Here is a 5,809-nt window from a genome sequence, read left to right on the forward strand (position 1 = left end):
TTCCTTCCTCCCTTCTTACCCAGTCTTTCCCCTTCTGTGTTCTCTCCTTACATTCTTCCCTCTTTCCCATCATGCTACTTAATTTCCCTCTTTTCCTTCCTTCCATCCTCAATTTATATTTCCTTGTCACTTTTCTTTCGTCTTTCCACGCGTCTTTCTTCTCTCTCTCCTTACTTCCCTCTTTCTTTCCTCCTTCCTCCTTCCCTCCCTCTTTCTTCCCTCCTACCTCCTTCCCTCTCTCTTTCTTCCCTCCTACCTCCTTCCCTCCCTCCTTTTCTCCCTCCCTGATAACGATAACCGGTAGAGGCGGTGAGATACCCGACTGACATTACACCACGTAAGTCAGGCCAGTTCCCACCACTCTCTCTCTCTCTCTCTCTCTCTCTCTCTCTCACACACACACACACACACACACACACACACACACACACACACACACACGAACCAATCTTTAAGTGTGACACCCGCAGACTTTCACAGACCACATCAACTCTTAGCGAATGATGGGCCGATGTAAGGTTAGGTTAGGTTAGGTTAGGTTAGTTTAGGTGGGTTTGGTTGGATTAGGTCATTTTAGGTTGGGTTAGGTTCAGTTAGGTAAGGTATAGCAGGATTAGGTTAGACTGGGTTAGAATACGTCGGTTTTAGATATGTTTAGGTTGGGTTAAATCAGGTTAGGTTAGGCTGGGTTAGGTTTGGTTGGATTAGGTCATTTTAGGCTTGGCGGGGTATGGTTAGGTTAGGTAAGGTTAGGTTAAAGGAGAATGGGTGAGATTAGGTCGGTTTTGATATGGTTAGTCTGTGTGTGTGTGTGTGTGTGTGTGTGTGTGTGTGTGTGTGTGTGTGTGTGTGTGTGTGTGTGTGTGTGTGTGTGTGTGTGTGTGTGTGTGTGTGTGTGTGTGTGTGTGTTTCCGGTTGTGTGCGCGTGTAATACTCTTTGTAATGCACTGCAACAATCTGGACGACAACGACAGGGAGAGAGTGAAGGGCAGGAGTGAAAGCCTAACGATCAGCCTAATGATGAAAAAATAAATGAATGACAAGAAAGAAGAACAAGAATGAACAAAGAAACCGTAACCATGAAGAATAGAGGATGAAGGGAGGGAAGGGAGAGGAAGGGAGAGAGGATGGAGGAAGTAGAAAGGAAGAGAGTTGATAAAAAGAAAGAGAGAGTAGGGAATGAAGCGGGAGGGGAGAGGAAGGAGAGAGGATGGAGGAAATGGGAAGGAAAGAGAGTGGATGAAGAAAATAAGAGGACAGGGGATGAAAAGGAAGAGAAGATGATGAACAGAAAGAGGGACGAGGAAGGAGAGAGGACGAAAAGGGAAGGAGGATGGATGAAGAATAAGTGAGGATAGGATGAAGGGAAGGGGAGGGAAGTGAGATAAGGAAGGGGTAAATACATGTGTGAGGCAGAGGGAGTAGGAAATGAATACATGCTCGGGTAGGAAGTGAGTAAATGATGCAAGATAGACGCCGATAACGCACTGAGCCGTTCCCGCAACACACAAGAACAGATTTATATATGGAGTACCTTGTTATATAATAAAGGGTTTAAATCTTGGTATATGGCACACTGATAAAGCCTAAGAGATAACTGAAGAACACAGAACACTCCAAACGTTACCTGAGAGTTCACATGTGCTCAACGATAACACACCGAGACGACGCTCACGGCCGTACTATAAATGAGAGAGAGAGAGAGAGAGAGAGAGAGAGAGAGAGAGACCTAATTTTCTATAGTAATTTCTAAAACACTTAATGATAACAAAACACATCACGCCTTTCCACATCACTGCTAACTGCATTTTCTCAAGTGGGATGCAGGCTAGCCACATCCAACGATTACACGTATTCCTTATTTTAATATTAAAATTTTGAGGGTCCCTTACACCTTCACATTCTCTCTCTTTCTCTCTCTCTCTCTCTACCTACCTACCTACCTACCTACCACCTGCCTATCTGTCTACCAGTCAATCAATCACGCAATCAATCAATCTATCTATCTATCTCCATCTATTTATCTTCTTGTCTCTCAGATTCTGAACCTACCCATCTATCAGTATCTATCCATCCATCTATCCGTGTATTAATCTATCTTTTCATGTCCCCCAATTTTCACGCCTAAAAAACTCAGCATTCCTCCCAATTTCCCGTCTTACCTAAAGCGTACTACATGGCATGACGTGAGTAGGGGTGTGCGTGGGTCTTGGGCAATACGGCTAATTCCTTCTTGCATCAGGTCACTTCCCTTTATTTAGCTGAGTCAAGAGATAAGGATTACTGATAAGGGTGAACGTGATACTAGAGCGGGATAGCAATGCAAGGGAAGAGAATAGCGATGTGGGGAAGATAGATAGATAGATGGATAGATGGACAGATGGATGGATGGATAGACAGACAGTTAGAGAGACTCCTCCTCTTCCCCTTTCTTACCACAGAGCTAACACTCCACCAGCACAAGATAGTCCTTCCTCTTTCTTCTCCTCTTCCTACCATCCACCACAGACTCCAACACTCTCTCAACACAAGATAGTTACCATTTCCTCCTCTTCCTCTCGACTACCACACAAGTCTCAAACACAAGACAGTTACCTCCTCTTCCTCTCCTCCTTCCCCCTACTTACCGTCTCATCTTCCTCTTCCTCTTCCTGCTCTTCCTCTTCCTACCGAGTACCACACACCCAGCACTGCCCCAACACAAAATAGTTACCTTCTCCTCCTCCTCTTCCTCTCCCGGCTACCACCCACACGCAACACCGCCTCAACACAAGATAGCTGGCACTGTGGTGTGTGTTACAGCGGCGGCACAACACATCCACCCCCCTGATAACACGATAACACGGTGATAAGTGTCGCCTGTATCAGTTAAGAGGCAGACGACACACCAAGACTCAGACCTTGATGTTGCATAGGAGGATGGGGACATGCAGAGCACAAGCTATTTACCTAAGTGTCTACCTGTCTATCTATTTATTTATCTATCTGTCTGTCTGTCTATCTACCTGTCTATCTACCTACCTACCTATATATCTGCCTGTCTATCTATTTATCTATCAAACACAAACAAACTGTCTAATTAAGTATCCTATCTGGCAGCATTGAGATATAATGTAAAACAAGTCTCACAGTTCAAATTCCGGCCAGCAGGAATCGCGCACGTAAAACAGGGGGGGTTGTGGTGCTATCGTAGGCCTAGGGAGCAACGTACGATAATAAAAGCGGGTTAGGTACGATACAGGCACTTAAGGAAAACTGGTATTCGAGATGTGAACGATAACAATTAATGAACAAACAGGGCAACGGTGACAACCCAGAGATGGAGTGAAAGGAAGAGACAGACAGAAAACAGGATAAACAGATAAAACACACATTTGCTGGGATTGGATGGAACAGTCTAAAAATTTAACAGGTCAGAATGGAGAAAATTGAGAGGCGTTTATCCTATAGAGAAATGTCTTAGGCTGCTGATGTTCATGATTCTCTTCTCACACTATATTTACTTTCTGTTTAACTCTCCTCTACTTCCCATTTTATCAGCTTTCTCCTCTATCATCTCCTTTCCCCTCTACACACATTCCACCTCTCCTCTCTTTCATTATAATCTCCATTCCTTCCTCAGGCCATCCCCCTCTTGTATTGCCCTCTCCATCTCTTCTCATCTTGTGTATGTTTTATCGGTGACCCTCTTATCTCCCGCGCTTTACACACACACACACACACACACACACACACACACACACACACACACACACACAAGGAAAGTCCTGAAAGGTGGTGGCGTAAGGAAGCAGCTTCACATACACGTCATGCCAGGAAAGCAGTCATGAGCACCCGAGGACACACACACACACACACACACACACACACACACACACACACACACCACAATTTCCACTCTGGTTAATGACAGGCAGAGTCCAGATTACTATCATCACATTCACCTTTATCATACGTTCTTATATTTTTCTTTTATTTTTTATTTCCCTTGCTCCTTTATCCTCTCTTACAATGCCTCTTTTCTTCTTCTAGTTTCTCTTCCCCAATTCCTGTTCCCATTTTTTACTCCCTTAATCATTCCTTTCCTCTCTCTCTCTCTCTCTCTCTCTCTCTCTCTCTCTCTCTCGATTAGCCACATACCCGGTAGGTTGCTTTGCTGTGGAAATGAGTCTCCTTGGTTACTCGTCAAATCAACCCTCCAATCTGACTACACCTGACCATGAACTGAGCTGACAGGGGTTAAGATTTTTTTGTTAGGTTAAAAAAAAATAATAAGTGCCTAACAACTGGGTTCCTATATTGAAATACCAGGTACGATTGCATCCATTAGGCAGGCATCCGGCCCCATAGGCAAGGAAGGCAGGCAGGCAGGTAGGCAGGCAGGCAGGGAGTGAATGCGTGAGTGACTGAGGGTGCATGAATAAGGATGGGAGTGTGAGTGAGTGAGTGTAAGCGACTGAGTGAGTGGGTGAGTAAGGAAGGGAGTGAGAGATAGTATGAGTGAATGAGTGAGTAAGTACGGAAGGGAGTGTGAGTTAATGTGTGTGAATGAGTAAGTACGGAAGGGAGAGTGAGTTAGTGTGAGTGAATGAGTAAGTGAGGAAGTAAGGAAGGGACTGTGAGTTAGTATGAATGAATGGGTAAGTAATTAAGGAAGTGTGAGTGAGTATGTACAAGTGAATGAGTGAGTAAGGAGGGAAGTGTGAGTGAGTGACATAATATGCAAAAGACAGAGGACCTCATCACTCCCTCTCTCCTCACTCAGCAGTCAGGACACTCACACACACACACACACACACACACACACACACACACACACACACACACACGTCTCACTTTGCCCATCAAATCTGAATAATGCAATGGGCGGCGAGGCATGACGCAACACACACACACACACACACACACACACACACACACACACACACACACACGCACACACCATAGCGAAATCTTATACTCTTACGCAACAAGAAAAAAACACACGGCAAATTTGCTCTTAACTTCTGTATCAAGTTGCAAACCAGCCTAAAAATCCTTTATCCCAACACAATTGCTTTTAAATTCTGTATCAAATTCCACACGGGTATAAAAATCTGAATTCCAAGCGTCCAGTTATAGATCTGAAGTGTAACCCTAACTCTCTCTGTCTTTGTTAACCTATGAAATGAGAGGAAGGATTATTTTTTTTCATTACTGTCACACTCACGAGACTTTACTCAATTTAGGAGAGATTTTTTGAGCTGTATAGTTTAGATACAGCCTTCATTAACCTATTCAATGTAGGTGATCGCCCCTGAGCTGAATAGAGTCATCATAAGGCGCTCTACCATGGTGCTCTTCAACTAAAACCCTGAGATACAAGGCCAGCGCATCGTCTAAGTTACTACAGTTACTTCCCCTCTGTGTTACCCTAGGAATTCATATCCACAAACCCACAAAAGGTACCAGCTCCCTACACCAGGATTCCAACGTTGGCCGGGCTATCACGCAGGCAGAGTCGTAACCAGCAACGGCAGATTCGTAACTAGCAACATATACCACTCGGGAAGCAAAAATAAAACAGGCCATCGTGGGGAAGAAGTCAAAACCATTAATCCTACAAAAGCCAAAATTCTTGGTAATATATTTTCTTTTGTAGTCCAAGTTCTGTTGATTCCCCTTTGAGCACTGTATTTCCAAACCTTCACACACACACACACACACACACACACACACACACACACACACACACACACACACACACACACACACACACACACCTGGAGGCCTCAAGGTTGGCGGCTCATGTCGCAACCACCAACACGTA

This window comes from Coenobita brevimanus, chromosome 43 (genome assembly GCF_032717465.1).
Source record: "Coenobita brevimanus isolate Jiangsu-jjx chromosome 43, ASM3271746v2, whole genome shotgun sequence".
NCBI lineage: Eukaryota > Metazoa > Arthropoda > Malacostraca > Decapoda > Coenobitidae > Coenobita > Coenobita brevimanus.